Source organism: Stenella coeruleoalba (assembly GCF_951394435.1).
Source record: "Stenella coeruleoalba genome assembly, chromosome: X".
Taxonomy (NCBI): domain Eukaryota; kingdom Metazoa; phylum Chordata; class Mammalia; order Artiodactyla; family Delphinidae; genus Stenella; species Stenella coeruleoalba.
The window spans coordinates 7,611,764-7,626,156 of NC_137152.1; the positions used below are offsets into that span (position 1 = coordinate 7,611,764).

Here is a 14,393-nt window from a genome sequence, read left to right on the forward strand (position 1 = left end):
GGGCCCAGCTTCGATCCCTGGTCAGGGAACTAGATCCCACATGCATGCCGCAACTAAGAGTTCGCACGCCGCAACTAAGGAGCCCACGTGCTGCAACTAAGGAGCTGGCGAGCTGCAACTAAGACCCGGCACAACTAACTAACTAACTAAGTAAATAAATATTAAAAAAAAAAAGAAAAAGAAAAAACGTGACCAGCCACCAGAAGCCACCCCCATGTCCGTTCTGGTCACTCCTCAGCCCAAGGGTAACTGCTGTCCTGATTAACTCCACACATTCGGTTTGCTTATTTGGAACTTTGTTTTAATGGACTCGTGTTCCTGTGTCTGGCCTTCCCTTGACATTGGGTTTGTGAATTTCATCCTTGTCAGTGAGTGTATGTAGTGGTAGGTTGTTCATCCTTGTGGTTGTGTCTAGTCACATAGTTTTCTCTGTATATAGGTGTCTTTTTTTCTGCTTTTAGGATATCCGCCTTTTCACTGGGTTTAGCAATTTGATTATGCCACTCCTTAGTGTGGTTTTATTCTATTATTTATTTGGGTGCTTGGGGTGTACTGATTCGCTGAGCTTCTTGTATCTGTGGGCTTGTAGTCTCGTAGTTTAAATCCTGTAGAACAGGATTTCCTAGAGTAAAAGTTCTGGGCCACAAATGAAAACGTATTTCAGAGAAATTTCTTGAGAGAATTTAAAGGGAGTTTTAAACCAATTTCCCTGTGATCTCCTCCACTTGGATAAGAAATGTGAAGTAGGGTTTGGCTCATCGGGCTGCTAAAGGGGCTGCCAACTCTTGGTGCTGCTACCCTGCTTCCCGCTGTGATGGGTCCAAAGTCCACTTCTTTGGGCTCCCAAGATTCTGGGTCAGATGCCTGTGGTTGGGTGTCAGCCAAGATGTTGGCCGGCGGCACCGAGGAAGAGATCTGTCTATATTTGTCAGCCCAGCTTTTTTCCTGGGTGAAAAGTAATAAGGGAATAATCAGGATGAATCGAGCAGTTAAAGAAACCCCCCGAACCTAGGAGGGGAAAGCAAGGCATGCCCTTCAGACTCGCGTTGCTACAGAGGATAAAACTGCAGACCATGGTGCATATGAAAGGCGATGCAGTCAGAGAGACGTGTCCCAACCTCTCATTTTCACGTCTAGTGACTTGAGTATGGTTTTCGTATTCTTTTTGTCCTGTGTATACTCACAGGTAAGCTATCTTTCTTGTATGTATTTTTGAGTGTGCCTGTGCGGTGATGTCTCAGGCACTGAGCTGACTGCTTGATAACGTTTTCTATCTCTAGATGGATGTAATTTTGTTTGTTTTTTAAAAAAATGTTTATTTAAATGTAGTTGATTTACAATGTTGTGTTACTTTCAGGTGTACAGCAAAGTGATTCAGTTACACGTATATACGTAAATATATGTATTCTTTTTTTTACATTCTCTTCCATTACAGGTTATTACAAGATATTGAGTAGAGTTCCCTGTGCTATACAGTAGGTCCTCGTGGGTTATCTATTTCATATTTTAATCCCAGACTCTTAATTTATCCCTCCCTCCCCCTTTCCCCTTTGGTAACCGTAAGTTTGTGTTCTGTGTCTGTGGGTCTGTTTCTGTTTTGTAAGGAAGTTCACGTGTGTATCATTTTTTTTTGGTTGTTTTTTTTTTTTTTTTTTTTTTTTTTTTTTTGCGGTACGCGGGCCTCTCACTGTTGTGGCCTCTCCCGTTGCGGAGCACAGGCTCTGGACGCGCAGGCTCAGCGGCCATGGCTCACGGGCCCAGCCGCTCCGCGGCATGTGGGATCTTCCCAGACCGGGGCACGAACCCGTGTCCCCTGCATCGGCAGGCGGACTCTCAACCACTGCGCCACCAGGGAAGCCCCACGTGTATCATTTTTTAAGATTGCACATATAGGTGATGTCATATGGTATTTGTCTCTGTCTGTCTGACTTACTTCACTGAGTGTGATCATGTCTAGGTCTAGATGGATGTAGTTTTAATAACGCTCCTTGTGGAGGAGAGATCGTGTATGCGGTGGGTGGAGCTTTTTAGGGTTAACGGATATTGTAACTGTACAGCAGGCTCAGCAAACACTGCCTCAAAGGTGCAGATGGTAGATGGGGGTGAGTAACGCAGGCCTCGGCCCTCAGGAGCTCAGAGGCAGCAAGCTTTGAAACAATGATTCCAGTTTATAAGTAAGATCTATAATCAAAATAGTAGTAATTAAAACACGACGGGAAGGATGCAGGGAAGGAAATGGAGTGGGGAACAGGAGTGGAATGAAGGGTTATAAGGGCCCCTGGTTGTTAAAGCCCGGTCTGCGGGCCAGCAGCAGCAGCAGTCTTCCTGGGAGCTTGTAAGAAATGCAGATTCTCGGGCCTTGCCCCAGAGCTGCTGAAGCTGAATGTCTGCACGCGGGACAGGGACCCAGCCCTCCCGATTTGCCAGGTCACCTGTTGCAATCAATAAAGTGTATCAGGGAGTTTTCCTGCGTTCTTGCATGGATGGCAGGTTTTACTTTGCCCATTAGTACAACTTACCCATTTGGTTTCTTTTAAGGGTCGTGCTTTGGTGTCATCCCTAAAACCTCTGCCTAGCCCTAGGTCACGAAGATTTTGCCCATTTGTACCGGGCGGTAAACATCACTCAGGGATTTACGCAGGCAAAGGCATCCCTGGTTGAAGAAAGAGAAAATGGCCTGCGATGCTGCCTTCATTTGGGTTCTTTCAGAAGCAGACCCTGAGACGAGGATTCTGGTGCAGGGCGTTTCTTGGGTGCTGCAGGGACCCTGGGAGGGGCGACTGGGAGAAGAAGGCACCCGTTAGAGCCTGGGCTGTTAATGCAGTTCCCCATGTGGGCAGCCGGAGCTTAACTGCATGCTTTGGAAACTCTAGGAAATGATGCTTGCAGTGTCACGAGCTCCCCAAGTCACCTGTGGGTTCACTAGGAGGACCTAGGGGACTCGGTGTATAGTTGTCTTCGCTGCTGTGACTTCCTCTGATGGAAGGATATAAAGCAAAATCAGCAAAGGGAAAAGGCGATGGGGCAAAGTCTGGAGGAAACCAGGCTCCGGCTGCCAGAGTCCTCTTCCCGTGGAGTCCCACAGGGATGCCCTTCCTTTTCCCACAGTGAGCTGAGGCAACACGGGTGAAGTGCTCTCTACCCAGGAAGCCTGTTAGTCTCAGTGCCCAGATTTCTGTTGGGGGGCTGGTCCTGTAGGCACTCTCTGTCCAGCTTGTATCAAAATTCCAGACTCCCAGAAGGAGAGCAGGGGTTCAGTATCAGTCACAGTATTTGGACAGCCAGTTTAGGTACCGCGAGCCATTCTTATCAGTTCTGGGGATGGTGTCAACCCTCCCGAAATCCACGTTCCCAGGTGCCAGCCGAGGGCCAGCCTTGCCAGCAGGCCTTCCTGAAGAGAGCAGTCTCTGGCCTGCAGTGCTAAGTCTTTTCTGCACAGGTATGAAACACATGCCTTGAAATGACCCCATTCAGGGGGCGAGGGAGTGAGAGTATTTATGCACCAGTTCCCGAGACATCGGTTAATACCTGCTCCCAGTAATGCTCTTCAGGCGTGCCACGCCAGCAGAGCCACCTTCCACGGGGCCGGAGGCAGTGACCTCAGGCACACACATACAGCTGGGAATCAGCTGGAGCTCACTGGAAGGTCTTGAGGGATATGCGTGGGGCACTGGGAGCATCAGGTACAGTAGTTATTCTAGAAATTGGGTGGGGACGACAGAGCCGTGTGTCCAGGGCAGTTCACATGCGTGTAGGCATGCGGCAGTATTACAACTGTGGCTGAGACGACCAAGGTCAAGGCTTCCCTCTAACTTCCTTGGGCTGTGGCAGGAATGCTGGGTAGGAGGCACCGGGAGAGCCATGGATGGGCACCTCCTCCCTGTGTCTGCCTGTTTCTTTCTCTTCTGAGCCTCCCATATGCATATATTTGTTTACTCGATGGAGTCCCATAAGTCCCTTTGTGTGTGTGTGAGTGTGTGTGTGTGTGTGTGTGTGTGTGTGAGCGAGCATTGTGGGGGCAGAAGATACTGGTATGTTTAACAAATGTTTGCTATAGCCTGAAACGTGCATGGCAAAAGAAATTTTTTCTCTTTATCCACAGGAGCACATTGGGAGACCCATGTCTGCTGTGTAATTTGAAGTTAGCTGTGAATTTGTATTGGATTGCATTTTTTTTTTTTTTTTTTTGCGGTACACGGGCCTCTCACTGTTGTGGCCTCTCCCGTTGCGGAGCACAGGCTCCGGACGCGCAGGCTCAGCGGCCATGGCTCACGGGCCCAGCCGCTCCGCGGCATGTGGGATCCTCCCGGACCGGGGCACGAACCTGTGTCCCCTGCATCGGCAGGCGGACTCTCAACCACTGCGCCACCAGGGAAGCCCTGGATTGCATTTTTGAAGAGTGTCATGGTGTTGTGTGCACAGAGATCCAGGGCATGAATAAAGGCAGGCCGGCGTCCCCGCATTCATTTTAAGGTCCTGATTTCCTCCCGCGTCAGAGAACTGAGTGGATGGGGAGCTGGCCTGGCTGCCCTAGGAGGAGGGGCTGGGGGGAAAGGGTTTACACTGGATCACAAGTTCATGATGATGATCGTGGTAATGCAGCCCTTGAGTAGAGGTGTGACACTCTTCAAAGGCAGGAGCTCCAAGACTGCCCTCTTCCCCAACCCCCCTCCAGGATCACAATCTGCATTTTAATAAGACCCCAGGGGATTCATGGGCTCATCCCAGCCTGGTTCAGGGTCTCACCTGAGAGGCTGCACTTTGGAAGCACCTGGGGAGCTTTAGAAATGCTGATACCTGGGCCCCCCAGACCCCGATTTAACTACTCCGGGCTGGACCTGGGGTTGGGGGCCTTTGTGAAAGGCCCCAGGTGATTGGGCTGTGCAGCCAGGGCTGGGACCAGCCTGGAACCTGCTCACCGCGCCTCCGCAGAGCTCTCCTTTCTCAGCCCCCAAGACACCTGCCCTCCTGCCTGCCTCTGACCATGGCTTCTTTTTTAAAAAATTTAATTAATTAATTAATTAATTAATTTGGCTGTGTTGGGTCTTCATTGCTGCGCGCGGGCTTTCTCCAGTTGTGGCGAGCGGGGGCTACTCTCAGTTGCGGTGCACAGGCATCTCATTGCGGTGGCTTCTCTTGTTGCGGAGCACGGGCTCTAGGTGCGCGGGCTTCAGTAGTTGTGGCACGTGGGCTCAGTAGTTGTGGTTCATGGGCTCTAGAGCATAGGCTCAGTAGTTGTGGCGCACGGGCTTAGTTGCCTCGCGGCATGTGGGATTTTCCCGGACCAGGGCTCGAACCTGTGTCCCCTGCATTGGCAGGCAGATTCTCAACCACTGAGCCCCCAGGGAAGCCCCTGACCACGGCTTCTTAATCTGCTTGGGCCGTGATTCTGTCTCTGGCCCCCAGTCCCGCCTGGCTCCCCGCGTTTCTTCTTTTGAGATTCTTTTCCCATATAGGCCATTAGAGAGCACTGAGTAGAGTTCCCTGTGCTATACAGCAGGTTCTTAACTGTCTGGTAGTGTGTGTATATGTCAGTGCCGATCTCCCACTTCACCCCTCCCTCTTCCCTGGGTTTCTGACTTCAGCCCGGCCCCTTTTCTATATTCAAAGTGTGGTCCGCAGACCGGCAGCAACATCTTGTGAGAAATGCAGAGTCTCAGGCTCTACCCTGGCCATGCTGGATCAGAATCCGCATTTTAGCCAGCTGCCCAGTGCTCCAAATGTGTGGGAAGGTAGGAGAGGCGCTGCTCTCGCTGTCAGAGCGGGGAGAACTGGTGGGAGGGGCGCCGCTCTGGCCGTCAGGGCGGGGAGAACTGGTGGGAGGGGCGCCGCTCTGGCCGTCAGGGCGGGGAGAACTGGAGGGAGGGGCGCCGCTCTGGCCGTCAGGGCGGGGAGAACTGGTGGAAGGGGCGCCGCTCTGCCTGTCAGGGCGGGGAGAACTGGTGGGAGGGGTGCCGTTCTGGCCGTCAGGGCGGAGAGAACTGGTGGGAGGGGCGCCGCTCTGGCCGTCAGGGCCGTGAGAACTGGTGGGAGGGACGCCGCTCTGCCTGTCAGGGCAGGAAGAACTGGTGGGAGAGGCGCTGCTCTCGCTGTCAGGGCAGGGAGAACTGGTGGGAGGGGCGCCGCTCTGGCTGTCAGGGCGGGGAGAACTGGTGGGAGGGGCGCCGCTCGCCGTCAGGGCGGGGAGAACTGGTGGGTGGGGCGCCGCTCTGGCCGTCAGGGCCGGAAGAACTGGTAGGAGGGGCGCCGCTCTGGCCGTCAGGGCCGTGAGAACTGGTGGGAGGGGCGCCGCTTTGCCTGCCAGGGCGGGGAGAACTGGTGGGAGGGGCGCAGCTCTCGCTGTCACGGCGGGGAGAACTGGTGGCGTTGGCAGGAGCCAGGGAACCCGGCCTCAGGAACTGGAAGGCCTTTACTTAGTCAGTTTCTCGGGTGTCGCTGTTGACATTGGCGCGGGCCGTTCTTTGCTGTTCGGCCGTCCTGCGCATTTAGGATGTTTATCAGCATCCCTGGCCTGTACCCACTTGATGCCACTCCCCGACCTCCCCCGCAATTGTGACATCTGAGAATGTCTCCAGGCACTGCCAAGTGGCTGCTTAGGGACACAGTTGGCCCTGGAAGGCCACTTTGGGGAGAAATGACCTGTGAATCCACATGGTTCAAAGGTCACCAGTTGACTCTGGGGCCCCCAAATATAACCCCTGCAGGGAAGTGCCCAAAAGGCTCGTTTGGTCCAGTTTTGAATTAAGGCAGAATTTCTCCGCCTCAGCGCTGTCGGCACTTGGGGCCGTCCTGGTCACTGTAGGGTGCTGAGCAGTATCCCTGGCCTCCACCCACTAGATGCCAGCAGCACCCCTGTCAGATGTGACAAAATGTGCCCAGTGACCCCTGGGGGCAGAATTGCCTGTTGGGTGCCACTGGTCCATACATCTTTGGTCTGTGTCGCCCGGTCTCATCCCCCCGCTGTAGACCCGCCGTAGAGGTGGTGGCTCCCAGGGTAGCCACTCCCCTGGAAAGAGGGTCCTCCTTTTCTCTGTCGTCCGCATGTGGCACTGCATGGGTCCTCTGCTCGCCCCACAGCCAGTCGCTGTGCCTGGCGGTTGGAGACTGTCATTGGCCAGCCTGGGTCACGTGCCCACGGTGGGGAGGGGAAGCTTTGGTACCAAATGGAGGGGAGGGACAGTTCTGGGGGGCGAGAATGACCTGCTCTTGCATCCCTGTGCGGAGCTAGATGCTCGGCTGCACTGCCGTCTAGTCAGTAACCAGCTCGTCTAGCGAATGCCAGGTGCCGGCGTTTCTCTGCCTGTTTCCAGGCCACCTCGGAGGGCGCTCAGCCCTTTTACAGGTGAGCAGCCCAGGCTCGGCAGGGCTGGCGAGGCGCCCACATTGGCCTGCAGGGCCCAGGTGTCCTAAGCCTCCATGCCCCCTTCAGCTTCTTCCTCCAGGCCTCCCTCCACGGGCCTGTCAGAGGGCTCTTTCAGAGCATCCTCTTCTTCTCCAAACACTTCTGCATCTCAAAAGAAAGTGAGCGTTTTTAGACAGCCCCGAAGTCCCTGCCCATCGAACTGGAGCTTTCCTTCCCTCCATAGTCCCCTTCTACCCAAACCTCCAGGACCGTGGAGAGTGGAGAAGGGCTTGTGCTCCAAAGAAAAATGACACTACTATCGCTGGAAGAAGGAACAGATGTGCTGGGCAAAAGCCACAAATGAGAATAGTGCCTAAGAAGCTGCATTTCCTGATGGGCAGCCCACATTTTCAAACACTTCTTCAAACTGCAAAGTATAGCAAACACGCCCCAAAGTGCATAACACCTGACTGTATGGCTTAATGGATCGAACACGAAGTCTCATGTCACCACCTAACGTATAATTTATAGGATGCCACGTAGATGGAATCACACAGTGTGGATTCTGACGCGACTCGACTCTTCGGTCAGCAGGCTGTGTGAGACACACCCACTGCAAGCACACCTTGGGAAGCACTGGAGTCAGAGGGTGTGTAGAAGCCGAGAAGCCACTGAAGGTGACAGAAGAGTGGCCACGGGTCGGAGCGGGAATTGGCCTTGAGTTGCTCAGGGCACAGAGCAGAAGCCATGGGCTGTGGAGACAGGAGTTCCTGTGACCTGAGGCAGGAGCTGGGGCTAAAGGAGGCTGAGGGAAGGATGGCAGGTGAGGCAGGGCAGGGTACTGGTTGGAGCAGATGGAGAGGAGGCAGGCCCCGCCCAGTGGACTCAGCCGCCCCAGGCAGCAGGGCTGCTCACACAGCACCTTCTGGTGGCCCTGTGGTGCAGTGACACCCCCTCTGAGCCCCAGGGAGCCCAGGCTGGTGGCCTTCAGAGGAGCGGCCAGCACCAAGGAGCTGGCGGCCAGCAGACGTCAGCCCTGAGTTTAGTGCCTGCTGTAATCCATGCAGGTTGCAAGAAAAGTGACTTGTGATTGGTTGTTGGAGCTTCTGGAAAATCTGTAAGACATGAAGCTTTTTTCCATATATTTTTTTTTAGTTGTCATCTAAGGCCTGGCTCTGAACTCAGTGTTCTGGGATCCTCTCCTCCTTGTGTCCTACTCCTTTTCACGGTCTCTTGTGAGTATGTGTGATCTCTAGCTCTGATGGCCTTGACCACTTTGTCAAAGTGATGCTATGACCATATTCGTATTCACAAGCCAGGGGCATCTGGTGTCTTGAAGCATTTGGATAGCTAATTTGTTGGAGAAACTTTTCCAGTGGTAGGATATCCTAGAAACCTTGATGTGTATGTGTGTGTGTTAAGAACTACCTTTTATTCCCTTGCAGCTTCCAGGTTGAAACGTCGCTCGGGAGGTCCTGTGCTTGCATTTGCAGGGTCCCATCCTTCCCTTCCAGAATCCTGTGCAGGAAGGCCATGTCTCTTCATCTTTGTACATTCCCAGTGGATGGTGGTGCTTGCTCTGCTGCTTCTGTTGGTAGGTGAGGCTTGACGGCCTGCCGGTGGCTCTGGCACTGTGGACAAGGGCCTGGCAGGTGGCAGATGGCCCGTGACTGCTTGTGTCAAGTAGCGCCCAGCAGCCCCCGAGCGCGGCCTGTTTCTGTAGGTTGCACGTCAGGGCACACAGGCACATGTCTTCTTTCTGCTCTGTCTGGGCTGCTCTGTGTTTCAACGACCGAAGGGCTGAGTAGACGAATTGTGACCGAGGCTGCATGGCCCCTGAGCTGAAAATATTTCCCATCTGGCCCTTTGTAGGAAACATTTGCCAAGCCCTGAATGGCAGTTGAGGTACTGTGAGGGCACAGGGAGGAGAAGGACGGCAAGGCCAGCCCACAATAGAATGGATAAACTCACTGGGGTCTGTTTGCACCATTGAATACTATAGGACAGGAAGCGGCAAAGAACGTCATCCCGTGGGCCAAATCCAGCTCACTGCCTGAGCCAAAATGAGCTAAGAATTGATTTTTATATTTTTTAATGATGGAAAGAAACTGAAGGAAGAATAATACTTGGTGACAGGTGAAGATTATATGAAATTCAGACTTCATTGTCGATAAATCGAGTTTCATTGCCACATAGCCCCAGCCATTAATTTGTGTATTGTCTCTGGCTGCTTTTACGTGACAGTGGCAGAGTTGAGTAGTCCCGACAGAGGCCACGTGGCCCACGAAGCTATAGATAGTTACTCTCTGGCCCTTAATAGAAAAAGTTCACTGTTGTAGAGCATAGAGAATGAATGAACGATAGATAAACTCAACACCATGGGTAGATCTTACAACACAGTGTAGAACAGAAGAAGCTGGAAACGAAAGATCCCGTTTATATAAAGTTCAAAAACGGGCAAAATTCATCTGTGGTATGAGGATAGTGATTACCTTTACGGGTGGGGTAGGGGCCCGGAAGGGGCCGTGAGGGAGCTTCTGGGCGCTGGTCACGTTCTGTCCTTGATCTGGGAGCTGGTTATGTGCGTGAGCTCACTTTGTGAAAATTTGAGGAGGTGTACACTTAGGACTTTTGCCTTTTTATGGATAGATGTTTATTTCAATAAAAAACTTACTTAAGAAAAGTGATTTCAGTCTGGCAGCTCCTCAAAAGGTTAAACGTAGGCTTACCATATGACCCAGTAATTCTGTTCCTAGGTATCTACCCAAGAGAACTGAAAATACATGTCTACATGAAGGCTGGAATGACCATAGCAGCATTAGTCACCATAGCTCCAAAGTGGAAACAGCCCAGATGTCCATCAGCTGATGAGTAGACAAACACAACGTGTGTATATCAAATACAACGGAGTATTATTCACCCATAAAAAGGAGTGAAGCACTGATGCTCCAACATGGACAAACCTTGAAAACATTATAATAACAGAAAGAGGCCAGACACAAAAGGCCGCATATGATATGATGCCATTTCTGTGACGTGTCCAGAAGAGGCAAATCTGCAGAGAAGGAAAGCAGATGAGTGGTTACGAGGGGCTGGGCCAGGAGAGGGACTGCTGTGGGCATGGGGTTACTTGTAGAGGATGAAAACTTCTGGAGTTAGATAGTGCACCTCTGTAGCCAGAAGGAGAAGGTCCTAAGATGACAGCCACCTCGCCTGCTCTTTCGTGCTGCCCTTCCAAGCACAGGTGACTCGAAGGTTGACAGGGGGAAGGCCTGACTTTTCCACCAGGTAATCCAGACCTGCCCCCAGATCCAGGCCAGATGAGTAATGCAGAGCAGTTTCCAGAATGTAAGTAAAATGAGGACGTTAGATTTGCTACTTCTCTTTACTAAAATAGCAGTTGCACGAAAAGCAGGGCAAGTTGGAAGATTGTAGATAACTCACTTCCTGGACTTGCCCTGTGATTATGCCCAGGCCAGCCCCGGCCTTCCTGGTCTCTGTTTCCCTCTGGCTTGATTGGAGAGGAACAAGCATCTTCCTAGCACCTACTGGTGCACATGCGTTTCCATCAAGGACAGGAGCGTGGACTCTTGGCTTCTTGCTGGTTACAAGATCCCCCTGCTTACCTGGGGCTTGCTTTTTCTATGTTTTTAATAATCTTTTCTGAGTTGCACTTTTGGGTTCCCATTTCTAACTGTTAAGGGCAATAATGCTCACAGATATCACTATAGCTTTTGAGGATGTGAGATTATCACTCAGATGATCTCAATTTTGCCAACAGTGAAGAGTATGTTCTTTTTTCAAATGATTTTCTGCTCTGTAATGACTGATAGAAACAGCTGGCAGTGAAGACAGCTCTGAAATTTCTGGAAAGTTCCCTAGGCTTAACCAATATCTGTGCAGAGACAAAAAGTTTTGATGGGGCTTCCCTGGTGGCGCAGTGGTTGAGAGTCCGCCTGCCGATGCAGGGGACACGGGTTCGTGGCCCAGTCCGGGAAGATCCCACATGCCGTGGAGCTGCTGCTCCCGTGAGCCATGGCCGCTGAGCCTGTGCGTCCGGAGCCTGTGCTCCGCAACGGGAGAGGCCACAACAGTGGGAGGCCCGCGTGCTGCAAAAAAAAAAAAAAAAAGTTTTGATGAATTGAAGATTGTTTGCTTGTCCCCGAGCGTGTGGAAGGGGCTGGTACTAAGTTTCAGTCTCTGTGTCATCTGCTCTGGGTGGAAAGCACCTGAGAAACAGTCCAGCCCAGGACTGTAGTTTTTGAGAGGAGGGCGGTGAAGGTCAGTGGGGGTCAGCGGAGGTCACACAGCCAGATGGGATTCACGCAAATTTCTCGGTTAGTGGTCTTTTCACTTTGAGTAGATGTATTTCGTTTGAAAGAAAATAGTCTCTCATTAATGTAAACACTTTGAGGAGTTTTCAGGAGAAGATATTTAAAATGCCAGGCATAGATTCATGTTTTAATGGCCTCACGAGTTCTTGGTGAACAGAAATCGCAGCAGGTCCCCCAAAAGTTCAGTTTGACTTGCTTAATCTCCCTGAGCAGAACTGGAATCCATCAGGTCCCTTCTGTGAGCTACAGACATCAAAGGACTGATTAGACAAACTTTGGGAATGAGGGAACATGCAGGGTGGTAAGGAAAATGTGTTTTCATGAAACACTTAAGGGTTTTTTTTTTAAACATTATTATTATTTTTTTTTATTGGAGTATAGTTGCTTTACAATGGTGTGTTAGTTTCTGCTGTACAACAAAGTGAATCAGCTATACGTATACATATATCCCCTCCCTCTTGGACCTCCCTCCCTGCCCACACCACCCGCAGTCTCGCCCATCTAGGTCATCACAGAGCACCGAGCTGAGCTCCCTGTGCTGCACAGCAGGTTCCCACTAGCTATCTGTTTTACACGTGGTAGTGTATTCATGTCAAACCTAATCTCCCAATTCGTCCCACCCTCCCCTTCCACCCCCCTTGTCCACATGTCCATTCTCTATGTCTGCATTTCTATTCCTGCCCTGCAAATAGGTTCATCTGTACCATTTTTCTAGATTCCACATGTATGCATTAATATACGATATTTGTTTTTCTCTTTCTGACTTACTTCACTCTGTATGACAGGCTCTAGGTCCATCCACATCTCTGCAAATGACCCAGTTTCATTCTTTGTTATGGCTGAGTAATATCCCATTGTATACATGTACCACATCTTTATCCATTCATCTGGTTTTTTTAACATCTTTATTGGAGTATAATTGCTTTACAATGGTATGTTAGTTTCTGCTGTATAACAAAGTGAATCAGCTATACATATACATATATCCCCATATCTCCTCCCTCTTGTGTCTGCCTCCCACCCTCCCTATCCCACCCGTGTAGGTGGTCACAAAGCACCAAGCTGATATCCCTGTGTTATGTGGCTGCTTCCCACTAGCTATCTATTTTACATTTGGTAGTGTATATATGTCCTTGCCACTCTCTCACTTTGTCCCAGCTTACCCTTCCCCCTCCCCATATCCTCAAGTCCATTCTCTAGTAGGTCTGCATCTTTATTCCCGTCTTGCCCCTAGGTTCTTCTGACTTTTTTTTTTTTTTAGATTCCATATATATGTGTTAGCATACGGTATTTGTTTTTCTCTTTCTGACTTACTTCACTCTGTATGACAGACTCTAGGTCCATCCACCTCACTACAAATAACTCAATTTCATTTCTTTTATGACTGAGTAATATTCCATTGTATATATGTGCCACATCTTCTTTATCCATTCATCTGTCGATGGACACTTAGGTTTCTTCCATGTCCTGGCTATTGTAAATAGTGCTGCAATAAACATTGGGGTACATGTCTCTTTTTTTTTTTTTTTTTTTTGCGGTACACGGGCCTCTCACTGTTGTGGCCTCTCCCGTTGTGGAGCACAGGCTCCAGACGCGCAGGCTCAGCGGCCATGGCTCACGGGCCCAGCCGCTCCACGGCACGTGGGATCTTCCCGGACTGGGGCACGAACCTGTGTCCCCTGCATCGGCAGGCGAACTCTCAACCACTGCACCACCAGGGAAGCCCTACATGTCTCTTTTTGAATTATGGTTTTCTCTGGGTATATGCCCAGTAGTGGGATTGCTGGATCATATGGTAATTCTATTTTTAGTTTTTTAAGGAACCTCCATACTGTTCTCCATAGTGGCTGTATCAATTTACATTCCCACCAACAGTGCAAGAGGGTTCCCTTTTCTCCACCCTCTCCAGCATTTATTGTTTGTAGGTTTTTTGATGATGGCATTCTAACTGGTGTGAGGTGATACCTCATTGTAGTTTTGATTTGCATTTCTCTAATAATTAGTGATGTTGAGCATCTTTTCAAGTACCTCTTGGCCATCTGTATGTCTTCTTTGGTGAAATGTCTATTTAGGTCTTCTGCCCATTTTTTTTTTTTTTTTTTTTTTTTTTTTGCGGTACGCGGGCCTCACTGCCGCGGCCTCCCCCATTGCGGAGCACAGGCTCCGGACGTGCTGGCTTAGCGGCCATGGCTCACGGGCACAGCCGCTCTGCGGCATGTGGGATCTTCCTGGACCGGGGCACGAACCCACATCCCCTGCATCGGCAGGCGGACTCTCAGCCACTGCGCCACCAGGGAATACCTTCTTTTTCTTATTATTTTTTTAATTTTTTCTTCTGCCCATTTTTTGATTGGGTTGTTTGTTTTTTTGATATTGAGCTGCATGAGCTGTTTGTATATTTTGGAGATTAATCTGTTGTCGGTTGCTTCATTTGCAAATGTTTTCTGCCATTCGGAGGGTTGTCTTTTTGTCTTGTTTCTGGTTTGCATACTAAAAGGATCTTACACCATGACCAAATGGGATTTATCACTAGGTGCCATGATGGTTCAACATCTGAAATTCAACCCATGTGATACACTACATTAACAGAATGAAGAATAAAAATTACATAATCATCTCAATAGATGCAGAAAAAACATTTGACAAAATTCAACACCCTTTCGTCATTAAAAACATTCAACAAGCTAGGAAAGCTTGTTGAATATGAAAAGCCCACA

The 14,393-nt window shown here is 50.4% G+C and overlaps 1 protein-coding gene across 3 annotated transcripts in view; it reads left to right on the forward strand.

The window, feature by feature from the left end:
* The window catches only part of CLCN4 (chloride voltage-gated channel 4), a 76,531-nt gene that overhangs the window by 11,080 nt on the left and 51,058 nt on the right, over positions 1 to 14,393 (forward strand). The gene's annotated exons all lie outside the window — the stretch shown is intronic.